Below are 22,923 nucleotides of genomic sequence, written 5' to 3'. Positions count from 1 at the left end.
TTGAAGCTTGGGGTGAGTTGGGGACTTATAAAGGACTTTCAAAGACCTTCTGGAAAAAGATCCAGAGGTTTGGAGAAGAATGGAGCACTTTTGGAAAAAAGTTCCAGAACTGCACCGACCCAATGTCGTAAATCAAGCCGGCTTAGGTTGACCGCAACCCCGCCTTACTTGCAGGTTAATCCCACTGAAAAAGTCCGGATACCCAGACTTCCAGGATTTCACCAGGTGCTCAAGGAAAGGCAATCTGATGATCTCAAAATTGACTTGCTTTGGAGGGTCATCTGACATCAGAGGGAAAAAGCTCCAAAAAAGTGTCAAAGTCAGAATGTAAAAAGTTGCCTGAGGCTTCCTGCGCAGCGTATCCGAAGAGGGCTCCATGGAGGTCAGTTTCACTTTCAAGTTCGACCCGAATGAAGATTTACATAAAAAAACTTGTCTAAAGGCGAACATAGAATTCTTCACCGTCACGTATCCGAAGAGGGCTCTAGGGAGGTCGGATCCAACTTGTGACTTTGTCCCAGTAAAGAAAATCTTCAAGAAAAAGACTAAAGGCCACATGCACAAATATTTGGATTTTCGATTTCCTAATTCCGATTCCAGGCGAATCAGGGAATCACAAATCCAAATGTAAGAAACTCCATTGAGTTTCTTTTGCGATTCCCGGTGGGTCGCAAGTAGACCTGCCTCATTAATATTAATGAGGTAGGTCGCAATTTGCAACCCACCAGCAATCGCACAAGTCACAGAGTCAGCAGACCATCATGCCTGTGATTGCTTTTAAATAGAGCAATTTTTTTTTAAGCACAGCCCGTTTTCCTTGAAGGAACACAGGCTGCGTTTAAATAGAAAGAAAATGAAACGTTTCAGTTTAATTTTTGAAGAGTAGGCAGTGGTCCGTGGGACCACTGCCTTCTCTTCAAAAACGTTTTTGCATGCATTAACAAAAGGGAAGGGTCCCTTGGGGACCCCTTCCCCTTTGCGAATGGGTTAGCACCAATTTGAAATTGGTGCTAACTGCAATTGTTTTGCAACTGCATTCACGTTCACAAAACAATCATACATACCATTTAGATTCGGTATTAGGAATACGCCCCTTCCTAATACCGAATTGCAAAACCCAAATTATGATTTGCTAACAAGTTACTGAATCACAGTTTTGGCCTTCTACATCCCAAAAACATTTTTCTACTCACAAACGGGCCAATTCTGCAAATCGGCCCATTTGCGACTATAAAAATGCTTTGTACATATGGCCCTAAGTCCAAAGATAAAACTGAGGCCTTCCACTCACTGTTGCTGAGTAGGGCTCCATCGTAGTCAGCCTCAAATTTTGACTTTGCCCCGGTCAAGTGCAACCTGATGTCTAGAAAGGCGATTTTCATTTCTATGTGCTAAAAAACATTTTGGCCCTCATTATGACTTCAGAGGTCTTTTCAGCAGATTGCTGAAGCCACAGGAGCCAGAAGATCGCCAGTGCTGCCAGTCTTCCGACCGCCATATTTCGAGTCCTGAAGGGTTTCTGCCACAGTTTGGGCAGAAATCCTCCAGTAATCATGCTGGTGGCCGGAGGCCTCACCCTGCCAAAAGGACTCCACCAGCCGTATTACGACCTGTATTACAGCTTAGCAGTGTCCTGATGGCAGGACGCTGCCGGCAGTGGAAGCGCCTCTTCCCGTTCCCCTGCAGGACGACCTCCTCACAGGACAAGGTAAGTCGATCATCTAACAGGGCAGATGGGTGAGAAGGTGTTGTGAGTGTGTGTGTGAGTGGGTGTTATCTGCGTGTGTGAATGTAAGTGTTAATGCATGTGTGTATGGGAGTTTGAATACGTGTTTGAATGCATCTCTGCATGAGTGTGTGTATGGGTGTTTGAATGCATGTATGGTTGTTGAAATGAGTGCGTGTTGGACTGTTTGTGTGAATGTGTGTTGGAATGTCTGTGTGAATGTTTGTGTGTGAATGCATGTATGGATGTGTGTGAGTGAATGCATGTATGTGTTGGGTTTGCAGGGGAGTGGGGGAGTCATCTGCCGCTGAAAGGAAATAAATTTCCTGTCACTAGTAGCCTTTCTGCCAGTGTTTTTGTGGCGGTGCTACCGCCACGGACACCCGAGTGGAAAGCCGACTTTCGATGCCTCCGGCCCGGCAGTCCAAATGCCCTGTTGATACAGGTGGGGATGTGGCGGATTGGAAGAGGCCTATCCGCCACACTCATAATGCGGGGGCTTCACAGTTGGCCCGTCAGCAGTGAGCCTGCCACCGTAGCCCTGGCAGGCTCCGTGCTGCCAGGATCATAATGAGGGTCTTAGGGCCTGATTACAACTTTGGAGGAGGTGTTAATCCGTCCCTAATGTGACGGATATACCACCAGCCGTATTACGAGTTCCATAGGATATAATGGACTTGTAATACGGCTGGTGGTACATCCGCCACATTTGGGACGGATTAACACCTTCCTCCAAAGTTGTAATCAGGCCCTTAGTCTTTAAAAATTTATATTTTGGATTACCATTATTGGATGTTTGTTGTTTTAGTGTCATTTTAAAGATACAAATATAATTTATTTATTATAAATTGGTGTTGGATTTTTATTGTGTTTAACTTATTTACTGTTTGTGGTTTTTAAATGCTTTACACACCTGTCTCCTTAGTGAAGCCTAACTGTTTGTTGCCAAGCTACCAAGGGTTGAACCGGGATTCATTTATTGAGACCTAACTGTATCTATTGGGGGTTAGTGGCCTATTGCTAAATTTAGGTACTTACCTGCCCTTACCAATAATCCACTTTCCAACAAGCAGATTGTGATTTTTGTTCTTTGGTATAAATCAGTTCAATAGTTTTTGAGATATTCGAGGGAAAATACATTTGTAAATCTGGGTGGAGCCTACGCACAAATCTCTTGTTGAGGTCTGATAGGCTGTCAGCACTTCAATCAGAAAGTGATGGCAGCTATCTTGAGACCAATATACATGACAGCACCTAACTGAAATGCATTGCAGTAAATGGCAGGTTTTGAGGGTCACAAAAAGGAAAACGTATAAAGAGTGATAACAAATTGTACATACAATATAAATCATTTGTTGATGGTACCATGCTACTTTTTGGAATTTTAGGAATTGTGGTTTTTGTAAGGTAATTTTGCCCTGCTGGTATTTCTTGAACCATGTTTGAGAGAGAACTTCTTGCTCATGATTTCCCCATAGAGGTTATGGAAGGTGTTCCAGAAGCTAAAATGAGAGCATATTTTCTGTAAATTCACACTACCTTTCTCAGCCAACAGTAACAGCCTGTCAGTTGATTCCCCTGTGTTCTGCTGCAGCCTCCCCAAGCCTTCTAGAAAGCTAATAGTCTTACTTATGTCAAAAGTGTGGTACACCTGAAGCCATCTTGATTGAATCAAAATGGTAAAACTTAAAACATTTAGGCCATCATTACGAGTCTGACAGTCACTAGACTGCCAGACTCACAGATGGTGGTTGGACCACCTCAAATGCGGCAGTCCGAGCGCCATGTTTCAACCCTAGTGGTTGGGCCACGGGGGGACCGCAAGCTCCACCAGGATCAGGGATCCCAGCAGTCTGGCAGTAGGTGGTGCCATGGGGATTGCGACCTCATTCTCTGCCATCCATTTCATGGGGGTTGCCCTGCCATGAAAAGGCTGGTGGAGAACAGGTGGAGGGAGCCCCAGGTGGGCCCCTGAACTGCCCTTGCACTTGGCATGGACAGTGCAGAACCCCCCTGGCCAGCACCCTCGCAATGTGAACATTGCAAGGGTGCTGGTGCACCCTGCAACATTGCTGTAGGCTCAATTACGAGCCAGAGACAATCCTGTAGGCTGTTTCCCGCTAGGACAAATCAGGTTTCCGCCCACTGACCTAGCGGGAAACTCTTAATGGGCCCAGCGGGGAGGGAGCCAGTATGGCGGTAATCTCCCTGTTTGAAGTTCGGCGTACGGTGTAAACCATCCACCGAACTCATAATCAGGCCCTTAATTTAGATAGGATCAAAATGAGGAGATCAATTTTGTCATAGCAATTATGGTTAGTGCTGTAGAAATAAAAAAAATTAACACACGTTTTAAGAGCTCTAAAATATCTACCTGCTCTACTTCCAACAGGAGGAACCTCTCAGATGATTCCCTTGAGTTTTCTAAATTACAACCAGAGCACTAACAGTCTTACATATGACAAAAGTGTGGCACACCTGAAGCCATATCGATTTAATCAAACTGGTAAAATGTAAAACATTTAATTTAGAAAGGATCAAAATGAGGGGGTTCATTTTGTCACAGAAATGAGTAGCGCTGTAAAAAGAAAAAATAGTACGATTTAAGTGAGTTCCGAAATATCTTTCTATTTCATTAAAACATTCTGACATGCAGACTGAAACATGCACTTTCAACACCAGCAGCAGATTACCAGTTAGCACCCTCATAATCAGCAGCTTACACTATTCTAATGAGCACACCTGCATGCCATCTTGATGCAATTGAAGTTGAAGACCGAAAGCATTTTCTATGGAGGGTACTGCATTAAATAAGGAAATTAGGGAGCTAGGCCCTGCGTCCAACTCTCCCCCCCACCTTGAATTTAGATGTGCATCTTACTTAACGTTAAAAAAAATCTTGGAAATATACTGGAAAAACAAGAGGTTACAGAGATGTTATGGTTAGTTTCAGATTTCACATGGACAAACCCATAGAAATTCAGCTGTTATAGTTAGAGTAATTTCAAGTAACGATAACTCCTGCCCTAAGGTTATTTCATTTGCTTGACTTTTTTTTATTTTGTGAGGGGAGACTCCCAACCCCCTCATTTATAATTTACTCCTAGCCTCCTATTACAACTACTTACCCCTAAACCATAAAATTATCCTTGCCTCACTTTATCGCTACCCATTTCTGAATCCAACAATTATGCTTACCTTCCTTTACCACTACCTACTCCTAAATTCTAAAATTATCCTCTCTTTCCCACTACCCACCTATGAACTCTAAAACTACCCTTACCACTCGTTTATCACTGCCCCCAAACCCTAGAATTTCCCTCACCTTCCTTTATCACTGCCCACCCCTGAACCCTAAATTTATTTTTGCCTCTTTTTACCACTGCCTACCCTAAACCCTAAAATTATTCTTACCTATGTTTACCACTGCCCACCCCAAACCTTACAATTATTCTTATGCCCCTTTCCCACTACCCAGCCAAGAAACCCTATAAGTATGCCTACCTCCCTTTAGCAGTACCCGTCTTGAAACTCCAAAACTATCCTTACCTCTCTTTTTCACTACCACCCTCTGAATTTTAAAATTGTCCTTGCCTCTCTTAACCACTGCCCACTACTAAGCCCTAAATTACCCATACCTCCCTTTACCACTACCCACCCCAAAACCCTAAAAAAACCTTACGTCCCTTTACCACTACCCACCCCGAACCCTAAAATTATCTTTATCTCCCTTTATAACTGTTCACCCCTGAACCCTTAAATTACCTTAACCTCCATTTACCACTACCCACCCCAAACCTGAAAATTATTCTTACTTCCCTTTACCGCTACGTACCGCTTTCCTGAACCTTAAAATCACCCTTACCTTCCACTGCTCACCCCTAAACCCGAATATTACTCATTCTTACCTTTAAAACTACCTACAGCTAAAACCTAAAATTACCCTTACCTCCCTTTACCATTAGCCATCCCTGAACCTCAAAATTACTTCCCTTTGTAAACTGTTATTTAAACAAACCTCTATCCCTAGCACTATCTATTTATCTCTCTCATGCATTTCAGCACCACAGCCTTTCTATGACTGTTCTGCAGCTGTTCTTTAATTTGGAGAACTGTTGTCTAAAATATTTGTGACTTCATGGTCCTGCCGAGGAATGCTGTCACAAGAGCACAAAAGGTTCAGGGATCAGGACTTTTAGGTGTGTGCGTATATATACCATTGCCTATGACAGGAAAGGGCCTAAATCGCAATTTCTACACTTTACATTTTTCCACTGAAAACTGACCCTTTGTTTCCAATGTTGGTTTCTGTGGATTTTGAGCCCTAGCTCACCTGGCACCTAGGTAAACCTAGCATACCTGCACATGTTTTCAAACTAAACACCCAGGGGAATCCAGGGTTAGGTGAATTGTGTGGCTTGTTTGAGGTTTTCTCATCCTTGCAAAGCTCAAACTTTGACTTTAAAAAAAACATTTCCTCAGATTTCTGTGATGGAAAGTTCTGGAATCTCTGGAGAGCCACACACTTACTACCACCTAGCATTGCCTTAAGTCTCCCAATAAACACAGCACCTCACTTGTGAGGATAGGACTAGTGTCAGCAACAGGAAAGCTCACAAAACTCAGTTTGGAACCAACACATTTGTCCATGAAAAACTGAGCGTTTTTTTGTTTGTAGTGTGACTAGCTGTGGAGATTAGGTCCTAGCTCAGTGGGCACCAACAGAACCCTAGCAACCCTGTACATTTTTTAAAACTAAACACTTATAGGAATCCAGTAGGAGTGACTTGCCTGGCTCCTACCATCTTTTTTTTTACCCAGAAAACCTAGCATCCCTCAAACTTCAACTATAAACACACAGTTTCCTCACATGCCCTCATCGCCATCTGGGATGACCTTAAAAACATAATAGACTTCAATGAAGCTGCTGCACTACTTTTCTTGGGCCTCTTAGCTGCCTTTGACACAGTTGACCAAGACACCCTAACAAAAAGACTCTATGAAGCTGGCATAAAACAGACTGCTTTTGACTGAATCACATCCCACTTTCAAAACAGAACAAATGCCATCCATGCCCCCCCTTTCTCATTCAAACCGTACCTCACAAAAGGAAGGGTCCCTAAAGGCTCATTCGTCTCACCCATGCTTTTCAACATCTACATGAAGTCATTAACAGCAATGATCAATGAATTTCAACTCACATGTTACAACTATGTAGATGACACATAAATACTCCTTAAACTGGAATGTCCAAAGACATTGGAAACTCTAAAATCTTCAGTTGCCCCAGAGCCGATGATGAGCCGATAACATGGAGCCATCTCAAACCTAATGCTTCCAAAGCAGAAATACTTGCATGTAGCGAAAGGAAAAAATATGAGCCACTCTGCACCTGGCCTGATGATCTGGGACCACCTCTTAAAGTATTTAAAGAGGTAAGAAACCTTAAAAATCACAATGGACTCCAACAATGAATGTAAGATCAAGCTTTATCAACATGAAAACTCTGCATTGCATTTTCCCGCACCTGGGATTTCCACACAAGGTCCAGGCTACTATCTCTCTTTTACTGTCTAAACAGGATTATGCCAAGGGCCTCTACCACGGTTCATCTCTATCTACTATGAAAAGACTACAACAGATTCAGAATTCTGCTGACAGACTACTCCTACATGTAAAGCCACAAACCCACATCTCCCCTGCCTTGAGGGCCCTACATTGGTTACCAGTTGCCAGAAGATCCACCTTCAAGGTGCTTTGTATCACCTACAAAGCAATATATGGAACACGACTGCTTTTCATCAGGAATCACATCACCAAATACATTCAACAAAGAAACCTCTGCTCAAGATTGGCACCTCGCCTCAAAACCCCACCAATGAAGCAAAAGACAATAGGTGGTACATCTTTCCTGTTTTCAAGCAGCCAAACTATGGAATTTAGTATCCTCTAATACAATAATATCATTTGATAACTATCTTATTTTTAGAAGACTACTCAAGAGTTGTCTCTTTGATACGTAATCACCACTCTCCAGCAGCAGTGTACTGTGATTCCCTGCGTATGTAAACATTTATAATTTGATTATATGTATGTATCTAGATATGTGTATTTCTTTGTACAAATGTGCATAATAACTGTTTTCTTGAAATACATACATACTGTTTAGGCTTGCTTAACAAATGTATATATTTCATATTATTATTCTACGCTTAAGATGTTTGTAGGGCATTGCGTGGTTTCTATATAAGTTGTAGGGTTAGATGCTTATGTGTCTGTTTTATTTATCTATCACAATAGGTAAATATTATCTTAACTATTTATCTACAAACATTTCATTTTTGTAATTTTGAGGAAAAGATAAAAATAATGTTATAAAAAGTACACAAATAAACTAACTTCAAATACGGGAACTTTTGAAAGTCTGTCGTTATACACCTCTAAATCTCCATATAATATCTTCCTTGTACATATATTCCCTGTCTATGTAATCATGTATCCATATATTTATTACTTTATTCCCACTGTAAAAGAAGAAAAAGTTAAACAAATCACTCTCTTCAATGCACTACTCACCCTATACCTCTCTCAATCTATCCTCTATCTCTGCTCTCCGACTCATCCCAAACTTCATTCTACTATTATGATCCCCAGAATAACCCTATCTAGACTCTTCCCTCCTCTCTCCCTCCTGGCTCACCCCAAGCCTCAGTTCACTACAGTGATCTCCAAAACAACCCTACTAAATTCTCCCTCATGTTCATCTCCTTTAACTCATCCCAAACCTCATTTTACTACTATGACCTCCAAATTAACGATTTCTAGATTCTTCCATCTTCTATCGCACCATTATTCTATTCACTCCAACTAACAGACTTGCATGTCCACTCCAATTTTCCTAGGCTAGTACTGTACACACTAATCCACCACTAATCCTTGTGGGTTTTGACGTGGCGTGCTACTCACCAAAAAAGTACTTCAAAGCCTCGTCAGGGGTAGTAAGCACTATATAAATACAATTAAATAACAATATGTATATATATGTGTGTGTGTGTGTTTACTGAAAAAAATCAAAGGTTTCAAGGACATTATAGTTATTAAAAAGAATTTTTAAAAAAAGGAAATAAAGGTTACAGGGTGGTTATAGATGGGTTCACATTTCAAATTCAGAAATTCAGCAAAAACTCGTGCCCTAAGGAAACTATAACTTGTGCCCCCACCATGCACTCTTCAATAATTTGATTGCAAATTTTGTAGTGATAATTTCAACGATGCCATAGAAGATGTCATGACTGATGTAATATATTGGGTAACTAGTAGTGCACAAATTGTTGATGAAGGTAGTGACTGCAACCTAACAGTTCTTATGTCCTCTAACAAGAGGCCGTAGAGAGAGTGTACCGTGCTGTAATGTTGCAGAGAACTACACTGATTTTTGCTTGCATCATTATGAAATTTAAGCCCGGATTTAATAAAAGTTAGCGCCGCCTTTTTGCCATTGTTTTTTACGAAATATCGGCGCTAACTTAATGGCATATTTATATTTTGATGCTGGAGCATTTTTTACATTTTTTGGGAGCCCCACCTCACCTTGCAACAATTAACAACAACGATATGCAAGGTAGGCGCTCCCTCTTACAAACTGAATGACGCTATGCTGGTAGCACCAGATTTAGAACCTGATGGGAAAAATGATGCACACAAACGACTGAGTCCAAAAAACTGTGCTGTGCTGGGGGATGGTGCTGTTCCAGCCGCGCATGATCTTCAAGGTTAAGTGCATGGACCACCAGATGCAGCACCAGTGGGCAGACCTCATTGCCCAGGAAGGTGACCTCCTGGATCACCTGGTGGTTCGGATTGGTGGAACCGTTGGTGAGTAAACCTATACCATAGCAACCTCCTTTGCATGTGCATGACAGTAGGGCATAAGGATAGCTGCAGCATATCATGAGAAAGGTGAGGAGAGCAAGGATCAAATTTAAGAAAAGTTGCACTGCACCCACTTCAGTGCCACTTTCCTTTCGCCCCTTAGCACCCATTTACCACCACCATGTGTGCGCTGTAGATACCGCACACCATGGCGCAGGTTAGGGGGCAATTGCATCTTAATTTTTGTCATTAGTGATCTACTGTTCAGGATTATTGCCATAAATTTGATACTAACCCTGACCAGGACATAGTGGGCCATCAAAATACAGTGGTGTGCCCCATTTTAACGCCTGCTCTGAGCATAAAAATGTGCAGGATAAAATGACACAATTATTTCTTTAGATTTCAATGTGCCATTTCTTCAATGTGCCATAACATTTTGAAGAAAATAATGCACTGTTCATGGTTAGTGCAAGGGAATCTTATGTTAACCCTGCACTGTACATAGGGTCCCATTGCGACTCTGAGCTGGCATTCAAAGTAGCCAAAACAAAATAATGCAGCAGAATCTCTTAAATTGCAGTGCGCCATTTTAGCAGTCGCTCTACCGGGGGAACGCCGCCCTGGAATACATTATACCAAGCACAGGCCTTATGTGGCGGAAGGGGTGACTAAGTGGCACAATGCAGGGATTGCACCACTTTGTTTAAATTCTGCTGACCATTTCATCTTATTGTGACTTATTAGCAGCATATTGATGATGACGCTTGTTAGACTTGGCATCATTGGCATGATCTCCCCTAACTTTTTGCCTCTACTATTACTTTTCAGGACGCTCAGGAGGCTCTATGCCCTGCACCTTATTTACAAGGTGGCATCACCTTGTAAATACGATGCCTTCACACGCAGCCCTTTGCGTGGAAGGGGCGTGCAATGGGTGTTTCTGTGTGAGTTTTTCGTACACCTCAGGCAGCGCCAAAATGTAACGCCACCCCAGGGGTGGCGTTAGCAAGGCGCAACGAGGAGGAATACTTTTATTATTCCTCGTTTTTTGCTTTTTCTATGTGTGCTGCATTCTGCAGCACGCATAGAAGAAGCAAAATGACAGACATGGTTGGCAGGAAAAAACACCTTCCCGCACATAAACAATTACACCCCACAGCGCTAAATTTAGCACCAGCGTATTCAATTAAATCCAGTCATCCCTGAGTTGTGAAAATTACGGAGCGTGGTTCTGCTAATTTTGGTTCTGCTAATTTTGGCACACCATCGTGCTCCATCATTTTTCTATAAATAGCAGCCTTAATTTGAAAAGGTGGTGCCCCCTTCTTTTTTTTGTACAAGTGTGATGCTAGCGATAGTTAAGCAGTCAGAAATAGATATGGCAGCCAAGGAATGATATTCTCTGTAAACCCACAAGAAATAATGACATAGTTATGCTTACGCGTATCTGCTACAAAAGGCTACTCCCTCTGCTCTAAATTGGCATCTTGGTTTCTCTTTCAGCACAAAGAAGTAGCAGAGCTCACAGTACAAACAAATATAGAATAGCAGGAAATGTGTGTGGAGGAATAATAAGCAAATTCCTTGGTCTTTTGAAAAAAATATTAAAGTGTCCTATGTTACCAGCTCTACCAAAAAAGAACACCAACCTACAAAAAGAATACATTTCATTTGTAGTAAGAAGATTCAATTATTCTTACGCATGTTCTCTGCACCATGTTTTTTTTTTTTTTTTAAATCTGAGCAGGATGAAGACATTGAACAACATGCTATTTAAGATAAGCCAAGTATGCCTCTTAATACTAAAACTCTGGCGTCAACAATTTCCTGTTTAAAGCTACCACACCAGAATACAGATCCAGTCATTTCTTATAAAAAAAGACAGCAAACATTTCGGGGAATCAAGCGTGAGCTCAGCTCCTTTTTTGTCTACAAGGAAAATAATCACATCCAAAAACCGTTTAACTCACAATATATGAAAGGAAGATGAATTACTCTTTATCAGAGAATGGTACATTTCTCGTCCATTCAGTCCTTGGAACCAAAAGTGCTGATGGCAGACCTCTCGGGGTTACTGAACCTAAAATAAATTAATACAAACCTAAGTATCTAGGACAACTTATGGTACAGAGTTTAAACACACTTTTATATGAGAGGATACTGATTAATTCAGAAATAGATGTTACAATGTATATACAAAATGTGCCTGGTCTGTGGTACGGCCTGGGCAAAGTAGAAGGGGTTAAGAGTCGGTCATCAATTACTATATTGTACCTAAGGATATTTGCCTGACACAGGAAACCAATAGAAAATAGCTATTGGATAAGCGCACATCCTTAATTGTATCGTTGAAAGCAATACAAGATGGCCAGCCTCTTCATGTCTGGATAACTGCTACAAGGCTCCAGTTTTTTAAACTAAGCAATGATATCACAAACAAGATAGAATTATTTTGAATTGCAAAGGACAAGAACAGTTCAGACCTCACTCATTGACAAAAACATTGCCAGCTTGGAACCCCAGCTTTTACTGAATGTCAAGCCACTTGGATTCACAAAACTTCCCTGTCAAGGAAAACTTTGCCAAAAAAGACTGCCTGGTGCCTGTGTTATCTTCTAAAGAAAGTGAAACCATGTCTTTCAGAAAGCAATCTCAAAACTTCTAATGAAGCCCTCATAACTTTACATCTACATAGCTGTAATGCCCTGCTCCATATCCTAACAGACTCTAAACTGGTGCTCCTTTGAGTCATTCTACACAGCACATGTCTCATCCAGGGCCTGAAGAAATATGCTCACCCCGTTCTGATGGAACGTCATTGGCACCCCTTGCCAGCCTGCATCATCTCAAAACCAGCTACATAATTTACAAAGGCATCACAACCAGCACCTCGTCTTAACTTGCAGACAAGCTCATCATCTCTTTTAGTTCTTGTTACACCCACAGCCAGGATACCATCAGACTGCAGACTAAAAAGAAAAAAAATGAAACAAGGCAGCAGTCCATCTATTCACCCATGATATGGAATAACATCTCTGTATCCATCAGGTCTGCCTCATCACTTCTCCAATTTAGGAAAGATTTGAAGATGCACCTCTTTAAAGAATACTACATCGAAATGCATTAACCTTCCACATACTAGCTACCATGCCTATCACTTGTTGACATTATACTGATATTTGAAACTGTACAGTGCTCTGCTACCTTTTAGCCAGGTGTGTGCTGTGGAGATACGACAAACATAAATCATCTTTACCAGAGTATTTAGTGGTGATATATCATTCTGCAACAATTTCATCAGAATTTAATGATGTATTTTGAACAACAGGCCTGCGGTTAAGTGTCAAAAAATGAAGAACGTATTGATGGAGGGGAAAATGGTAGGGGTAGCTACAGAGTGCATCAATGAAGATGTGAATGCTAAAAAACACATTCCTAGAACACAGTGACCAGGGTGGATTAGCATTACCACAGTAGCATGGAGCTGTGGAGACCTAAGGAACAGTAGATGTAGAATAAGCAGAGTGTATGCATTTATTTAGATAATTTACAGAGCACAAGCCTAGTCACAAAGAAATCGGGGACGCGACGTGATCGCGGTTTCACCATGGGTGGAGCAGAAAAAGAGGGAACGAGAATGGCGAAAGTGGTGCTAATTACTCACTGGCTGTGAGGAGAAAGGGGTTAAGATGAGGCTTACAGGGAGGGGAGTAGGAACAAGGGGACTGAAAGAGTTGCAGATGAGATGGGGTGGAAGTCAGCACTTTCAGCGCCCAGCATATGCGTGGTTGGCCTATGTAAAGATGTTGCTTGCAGAGATGGGTCTCCAGCTCCCACTTTTACACGAGGCGGGTATATCATGTCGAATCATGTAGAAATATGTATTTATGCATTTACCTTTTTTTTCTTTCTTTATACGGCACTACATTTGGCCTTTAAGAGAAGGTGTACGCAACCCTAACATTGAAAATGTCATGCTAAATGTTTGTTATTACCCATAAATCTAGCTGTTTTGGGATGTTTACTGCAGATTGCATGTCATTCCCGTCCAGTGCCATATTTTATGTATCTGAACCTGATTTTAGTGTGGATGAAAATCCATCATGTTGGCGGCATTTCATCCGTTGTTCTTTGAAAAATTAGGTGAAATTTCGAAACCCCAATGTCCTTTTTCTTCGATGAATAATAGTAAGGCAAAAGCAATTCTTTGTAAACTTAACCTACATTTAAGATTAGTAATGCTTATAATAGGTATAAGAAGTGAAAGATTTTTGTAATTTATACATTTCCCTTCATACTTGATTCACTGCACACACAAAGATTTCCATGCAAATCGAAAAGTTGCTTTGCTGATTTAAAATCTTTACAAGGAGTGAAGTGACACTGATTAATGGTTTTCTATTTTTTGGGAAAGTAGGTGTTTATGTTTTTTATGTTTTTATTTTTTTATGTGCATTTCCTTAAAATGAAACACAATTTCTAATTAAATGCATTGATAATAAATTGCAAGTATAAGTCAAAATTACAAAAGGAATGTTTTTCAACTTTTTGAGGTGCTGTGTTTTCCCTCCTGATTTCATTTGACTTTCCTGTTCACTAGCTTTCAGAGTGTGAGTTTGATTTTGTGTGAATCTCACCTTTGCTAAAGCATATTTAAATAATTAACATTGATGCAATTAACATGTAGACATAAGTGTAGGCCTCAGAAGAAAAGCCATATTTTAAAAGCAAGTGAGATCACTAGGTTTTCACAGTTACAATTATTGAGTTTGAATAGCTGCAGAATGCATTTTTTTCTTTTTACAAAATCTGACCAAGGTTAGAAATGTGAAATGTAAATATTAAGTAAAGTTGACACATAAAGAAATGCTTAATCAGCATAAACATTCAGCAGACCGTTAAATTAGTGCATAGCAAATTGTAGATAATCACATTGTAGTGAAGGTGTGTCGAAAGCTTAAGTGAAATAGGTCCTTTTATTGTCTTTTCATATAGATCCACAACAGCCAACACATGTTTTGTCACCAATGTGACTTTTTCAAGGCTACACAGTAATGTCACAAAGGCCAATATATGGGTTAACAGCATTCAAGGTCTCAAAAGAAGTCATAGGGTTTTATGTGTCAACGGAGGATGTCCTCGACATCAGTCAAGTTGCATGTAGTCACAAAAATAATAGCCTATTATCACTGATGAAGAACATATCCCATTAAGGCTGCCCGAGTAGAAAACAGTAGGCCTGTTTGTGAGTTTACCTTATTAAGGTGGCTAAATGTCTTGTCAGGAGACAAACTATCAAAGTGCCAAACTGTGATGTTTGTGCTGTGAAGTCCATTGCGTTTACAAACAGCGTCCCTCTGAATGTAAAGTAATAGTGGAAGCACTGTGACAAGACTTTTGTCCACCTTAATAAGGTAGGGTTGAGAGATCTTCACATTGCCGGGTTGTGCGAGTGACAAGATTTTGGCATCTAAGAGCCCAAAAACTTCAATTCAACTCCACTGAGGCCATACCAATGGTTCAGGACCTGAGGGGCACCACATGGGGGTTAAGGGCTAGATTTGGGTACTAGTTCAGGTGGTTCACAGCTTGTTTTATTCCTATGTCTCTGAGTAGGAGGCCAGCTGACTAGCCCTTGGAGTCACTCATGGATCCTGTGTACAGGTGCATGCCTAATCCCTCTGACTCAAGCAGGAGGAAAACAGGACAATGGAGCAGCAGGGCAGCAATCCATCAAGGCAACAATCTAGGAAGGCAGTAGTACAGCAGTGGAGCAGTCCAGCAGATTGGTAGTCTTTTTAGCATCACAGCAGATCTTCCACTGGTGAAGTGTCCACAGGTCCAATAGTATGGTGAATATTTGGTGTCTGAGCTCTAACATTTATGCCTGGCACTTCATTTGAAGTAGAATAAACTTTTAGAGGTTTCCTTTTGAAGACCACACCTTTCCTTCCTCCCCTGCCCTGGCTCTAGACTAAATGCAGGTACTCTGGGACCCCTCTCATCCTGACGAGCATGGCCCCTGGAACACAGGTGGTGGACTCAAGTGACCCAGACTGTCCAGTGGTCCAACTGTCTGAATTTGGAGGAGGTAAGTCCTTGCCTCCCCTCCCAGGACAGTAATCCTGTGCACCACGTGTTCTGCATTACAAGGGCTTCAGTGCACATTTCCAAGAAATCCTGCATGCACACCTGAGCCTAGGTCCCCAGGACTCCGTCCTGTGATGCTCAGCTCCCTGAGTCGATCTCCGGTGTCGTGGGACCTCCTTTTGCTGTGTTAAGATGATTGCCGTGTTCAGTCTTCTTGAACCCATGTTCAAGGACTTCTGCAGGTGCTTCCTGCTTGTGCATGGGCTTTTTACATTGCTGAAGGCACCCTCCACTTCCAAGTGGCGACATCCTGGTACTTCCTGGGCCCGGGCAGCACCCTTTTTCTCCAATCATGACTCTTGCAGCTAGCAAGGCTTGTTTGCAGTATCTTGCCAAGGAAACAACTCTGCATCCTCCACCACGCCATGGGGCATCCTCTGCACGAAGGTGAAGCTCATACCACCTTTCGTTGTTGCAGAATCTTCAGCTTCTTCCATCTGGAGGCAGCCCTTTTGCACCTTCATCCCTGGACACTTTAGCGACTCTTGGACTTGGTTCCCTTCCTTTGCAGGTCTTCAGGTCCAGGAATCCGTCGTCAGTGCTTTGCAGTTGCAGTTTTCTGTTGTGGCCCTTGCAAAATCCTTTATCACAACTTTAGTGTGTTTCTGGGGAAATAGTAGTACTTTACTCCTACTTTCCAGGGTCTTGGGGTGGGGTATCTTGGACACCCTTAGTGTTTTCTTACACTCCCAGTGACCCTCTACACACTACACTAGCCTAGGGGGCCATTCGTGGTTCGTATTCCACTTTCTTAGTATATAGTTTGTGTTGCCCCTAGGCCTATTGCATCCTATTGTATTCTACAGTGTTTGCACTACTTTTTGACTGTTTTACTTACCTGATTTGGTTTGATGTGTATATTTTGTGTATTTTACTTACCTCCTAAGGGAGTATATCCTCTGAGATATTTTTGGCACATTGTCACTAAAATAAAGTACTTTTATTTTTAGGAACACTGAGTATTGTCTTTCTTATGATATAGTACCTATATAAGTGATATTGCATGAGCTTTGCATGTCTCCTAGTTCAGCCTTGGCTGCTCTGCTATAGCTTCCTCTATCAGCCTATGCTGCTAGAACACTACTACTCTACTAATAAGGGATAACTGGACCTGGCATAAGGTGTATGTACCATTGGTACCCACTATAAGCCAGGCCAGCCTCCTACCCATTGTTTCACCTTCTCTGGGAGTGGGAGGGGATGACCGAGGCCCTGGGTCTCCAGAGGAACCCAATGCAACCCAACATATTCCATCACCAAGTCCCAGGCCAGCTCTGGGCTCCAAGGACCCACAGGTTGTATTTCAACACCAAGTGGTAGGAGTCCAACAGCCAATGTTGGTTGAAGTGAGGGCAAGGATGGAGACCATTGCAGGAACCCTAGAGGGACTCTGTAGGTGCCTCAGTCCCGAAAAAGGACACGTCAGATGCAAAAAAAGGCACCTGCACTCTGCTCCAGAGATTGGAACAGTCCCTGACTGACATTGTTGGTGTCATGAGGCAGAGACAACAACAGCCTTTCCAATGTGACACCAGTGAGGTTGCCAGCCAGCGGGGGCAATACATAACATCATACAATCCATGGAGCAGAAGCAGGACTCCTATATCCCAATGATGGGTGCCTTCCACCATGACGTTGTTGTTGTGCTGACCAGCCAGCAGTCCTTTTTCAGCACTGTGATACCTTCCTTGTTGCCACAGGCAAATGCTGCTGGGGACATAACTGCCACATCCTCAGCCCCTGATGGGTGTGTGTGTCTCAGATGCCTCCTTGCCAAAACACCACCACCCTCAGGGGAGACACACCACACATCAGAGGAGAAAAAAGTAGATATCCTCACTTTCAGATGGAAAACTTCCAAGTAACATTTATCTGTGCTACTTGGCCAGTTTCGACCTGTGTTGAGTAACAAGCCATTGCCCTAAATTAAATCTGGCACTGCTGTAGTTTGTGATTTCCCCCTGTTGTTCTTATCCATTTGGGAACTGTAAATGTGGCCTTCCTTCTCTAATTGCAATTTGGATCTCCTCCTCACTGGAATACTCCCCTCCTCAACATGTCTCATGACATGTATTCCCCATGGACTCTGTATGGATATCCTATTGCTCTAAAACAATGTTGGGGTTGTTGCTAAAAATCCTGTATATTCACACGTATGTAAGTAAATTCACTGATTTCAACCTGTGTGTTGTATGTTTGTTGATGATTGCACTAAGTTGACCATGGTTGATGTCCAGACCCTAAAGACACTATGTTGAACCTAGCCCTTTTAGCAGGGTCATTCACAAATGTTTTGCTTCCTTCCTCCTATTTGTTCTGACCAGTTTTTGTTGGCTTTAGAAATCTGGGCACTTTACCACTGCTAACCAATGCTAAGGTGCATATGCTCTCTGTGTAAATCGTAATGGTGTTTTGTTTATCCATAATTGGCATATTTGATTTACTAGTAAGTCCCTAGCAAAGTGCACTACAGGTGCCTAGAGCATGTACATCAAATGCTACCAGTGGCCTGCAGCACTGATTGTGCCACCCACATGAGTAGCCCTGTAAACATGGCCCAACCTGCCACTACAGTGTGTGCAGTTGTAAACTGCCAATTTGACCTGAAAAGTGTACCCACTTGCCAGGCCCAAACCCTTCCTTTTTATACATGTAAGGCACCCCTAGGTTAGGCCTAGGCAGTCCCAAGGGCAGGGTGCAGTGTGTGTTAAAGGTGGGACATGTTCTGATGTGTTTTACATGTCCTAACAGTGAAGTACTGCCAAATTAGGTTTCACTGTTGCAAGGACTATATCTCTCATAGGTGAACACGGGGCTGCCTTTAAATAACTTTTAAGTGCAGTTTCCCTTTGGAAGCAGATAGAGATCTGGAGCTTGAGGTCTCTGAACTCACAATTTAAAAAAATACATATTTTAGGGAAGTTGGGGCCAGATGTATCATCACGGCCCTTTGCAATTCAGAAATAGTGATTTTTAAGAAATCGCTAATTCCGACTCGCAAAGTTCCGTGTATCACATTTGCGAATCAGTAATAGCGATTTCTTCAAAATCGCAAATGCTATTACCGATTCGCAAATTGCGATACCGGCCCCATTCGCAGCTATGGGCCTGTTGCCCCATATCTGCGAATTTTTTGCATTTCCAAAATTGCGATTTCTGAACCAGAAATCGCAATTTTGGAAATGCAAAACCCCAGGGTGCTGGGGGGCTAAGGCCCCCTCTGCTGCACCCCAAAAGTTTTTGGGGGAACATGTAAGGTGCACATATGCCAAAAGGGCATGTGTGCTTTACATGTACAATTTAAAAATGCATTTTAAATGCATTTTTCAATTTTGCACATGGTTACCACCAAGTTCAACTTGGTGGTAATTAGCAATTCCTAAATGCCAAAATCGCATTTAGGAATGGCTTCATCCATGTGCTAAGAAATCGCAAATAAGGAAGCCTTATTTCCGATATCTAAATTAGAGAGTTGCAATTTGCAACTCTGTAAACAGGGTCGCAATTTTAAGGAATCTCTATTTTAGCGATTCCTTAAAATTGCGTTCAGAATGTATTTCATACATTCTGAAATGGCATTTTGCATTCGCAAACGGGCATTCGCAACGTTTGCGAATGCAAAATGCTTTCATATATCTGGCCCTTGGTTTTTAAATTGTCAGTTTGAAAATGCCACTTTTAGGAAGTGGGCATTTTCTTGCTTAAACCATTCTGTGACTCTGCCTGCTTGTGCATTCCCTGTCTGGGTCAGACTGACAGTTGGCCGGTGGTGAATCTCCACTAGACAGTGACACAAAGGGAGCTGGGGTATAGCCTACATATCCTGATGGGCCATCTGGGCTAGGGTGGATGGAGGAGTGGTCACTTACACCTGAATGGGCTGTGCCTGCCCTCACACAGTGCAGTCTCCAACCCCCTGGTGTGTGTCTCGAACCAGGCCTGTAGAAGGCAGGATCTTGTGAACAAAAGAGACTTTCCTTTGAAGTTTGCCTACTTCAAAGGCAGAAAGGGGTATAAGTAATGGACCCAAAACCCCAGATATTCAGATTACTTCTGAAACCAACATGAACCTCTGCCAAGGAGAAGAGCTGAAGGGGCAGTATTGCCCCTCCAGTGTGACTGTGCTTTGCTGGGTTGGCTTGCAGTTGCTTTTTCTGACTGAAAGAGGGCAAAGACTGGACTTTGTGGTATATTCTTGCCTTTGTAGTGTCTCCAAGAGCTTGGATTGAGCTTGCTTCCTGTTTAGATATCTCAGGGCATTCAAAGACTTCCTCTGCCAGAATCTGGTCTCCCTGCTGAGACTCCTAGTGGTGTCCTATCCAGTTTACAGGCCCCTGAAAGGTGAAGCCAGTAGAACAAGGACTGAAGTCATGCACAGGAAGCTGTGCAGGGAAAATGTTGATGCAACACCCCTTGCGGCTGCTAAAATCCTCGCAAACCCCACGCAGCATGGTTTTCCATCACCGTGCAGCTGGATTTTTCATGCATCATCACTGGGGTCAAAATCAATGTGAACCTGCACGGATCCGAGGTGACTTATCCAGAAATTGATGCATCGCTCTCTTTAAGGAGAGAAAAACAATGCATCGCCGACCCGACCAGAGAGGAAACGATGTATGGCCTCACTCGCGTAGAAGGATCGACACATCGCTGACTTTTCCGATGCGCACTCGCCCATGCGGCTTTATTTTTTACTCAAACCAGGTACTATGTACAACAACAAAGTTTCCATTGTTTTATATGGAGTAAAGACTCTTTTACTTTAAAACTGTATTACTGTGTGTGTTGGTACAAATACTTTACACATTGCCTTTGGGATAAGCCTGTCTGCCTGTGCCAAGCCACCAGGGGGATGAGCAGTGGTTGTGTTAGAAGTGTAATTCCCTTACCCTGACTAGAGTGAGGGTACCTGCTTAGAGAGAGTGCAAACTGACTGCCAACCAGAGACCCCATTTCTTACATACTACCTACAAGCCAAAAGAAAATGTGTGTCATACATTCATGGATAAATCTACACAGGCCAAGGTAAATAGTTTTTGCATTTAGACAAGCAAGTAGTTACCCAAAGTCACAAGTATGAAGTGTAACGATAAGCATTCAGACTATGGTAAGGGTTAATGAAGTCACAGCACTGGTGGGGACCACCTTCATGGCTACTACCCAGCAAATAGCACTGCTATGACAATACAATTGTGCTAGGGCGATTGTGTAAGTGGCTGGCAAAAGTGTGTGATCCAAAATATCCTTTGTTAATGACAATGGCTTGACCTAATCATGCATTCAATGCATACAGCATAACTTTCACACACAGTGCAACATTTGGTGAACAACTGTTTTGGGCTGTGTATCCATTCACAGCAGGAGTGCCAGTGATAGTCCTTAGTTATGTTTGAAGATCCCTTAAGTGAATCCATGGCAAACTTGGCAGGTTTTTTTTATCCTCATGTGTTTCACCTTGTTACACATTTCTAAAAACCGGGCTTTGAAATCTACAGCATGTGCTTAACACAGCCTGGGAAGATCAGACAACTCCTACACAGAAAATCATGAAGCAGATATGTATGTAGAAAAAATAGCTATTTTATTGTATATATAAACCTAAAACTATGTAGCCTACACTACCATACATGCCCCCACCCCTGTACTAGTGCTGTCTGTGTACATCAGCATCATCTGGCGAGGGAGCAGTGGCACCGGTAAGTGGGGATGCAGTGGCCCACGGTTCCAAGGAGGCAGAGTCTACTGATGCCAAAGGGACCAGTGGGATGGAGGGCGAGGGAAGTACCACGAGGGAGACAACTACCACTGGCGGTAGTGACTCTGATACCTCCTTCGATGGGAGCTCCCTGGTGGTGGTGGAACCTAGTGGGCCCACCTATTCTGTGTCATCTTCCGCCACCCCTATACCATCACCACCCTCACAGTTGCTCCCCACCCAGTTGTCCGTGCCTGCTTACCCAGAAGGGCGGGCACCTCTGTTGCCCCAGGCACCTCATCCCCTGCCCCAGTCAGCCCTGTTGCCCTCACGGAGGACGCTATTGACCTCCTGAGGACCATCTCTGTAGGGCATACAACCATCGTGAATGACATCCAGGGGCTGGCATCGCAGATGCAGCAATGCAATGCATACTTGGAAGGCATTCACTGTGCCGTGTATGGCCTACAGAGATCTTTTCAGGCTCTGGCCTCCTCTTTGACAGCAGCCAGTGTCCCTGGTCTTTCCGTCCCCCCTCCAACCACCTCTACCCCTTCCAGCACCCCACTCCCTTCCCCCCATAACCCAAGCACACGTTCAGACAGCCAAGCACACACCTCAACACACAAGAAGCATACACAGTAACACAAGCATCACACTTCCCACCGCAAGCATACACACAGCCATCATACAAAGGCACACACGACAACATCCACTTCCCCCAGTGTGTCCACCTCTCCCACCTCCCTGTCTGTCACCTCAACATGCACACCCACAATCACTGCACCCTCAGTCACTGCTGCTGGCCCCATTCTTGCAGTCACCACAACATCAGACATCCAGTCATGCATCCCAGACACCACACCTGCACTCACCACAACAACATTTACTGACAGATGCAGCACACTCACCAGACCTGCAGACACCCAGACAACATCCATTTACATTAGCAGCCTGTCTTGTCCCACTGTGTCCACCCCACTCCTCCCAAAACACTCAAACGTTCCCAGACACCCAATCAACACACATCCATCATACCTCAGCATACTGCACAGGCACCTGCATTCACGTCCAGCACTCCTACACCAGTTACTAGCACTCCCTCTACCTCCACTTCCACACCTTTCTCCATGTCCACCCCAACTGCCCCGAAAAAACTTTTCCTGTCCCGTGTTGACCTTTTCGAACCCACTGGCCCACCCATCTCATCCTTAAACTTGCCCACCTTCTTGCTCTGTCCACTCCTTCAATGTCTAAGTCCGCCCCAGTCTGCCCTTACCATTCCTGTGCCCCTTCCCCAGTCAGCAAGTAGCCCTGTGGTGGCCCAGGTCCATCTGCCACCACCTGGTCCAAGCCTGCTCCCCAACCTTCCAAGAGGAAACCTAAGCCCCTTCCACCTCCCAAGCGTAAGCCCAAGCCCCTGCTCCCAGATGTAAGTCCCCACCTCACCTCCCCCTGCCCCTGTTCCCTGAGGTGC

This window comes from Pleurodeles waltl, chromosome 1_1 (genome assembly GCF_031143425.1).
Source record: "Pleurodeles waltl isolate 20211129_DDA chromosome 1_1, aPleWal1.hap1.20221129, whole genome shotgun sequence".
NCBI lineage: Eukaryota > Metazoa > Chordata > Amphibia > Caudata > Salamandridae > Pleurodeles > Pleurodeles waltl.
Note: the sequence above shows the minus strand (reverse complement) of the source record.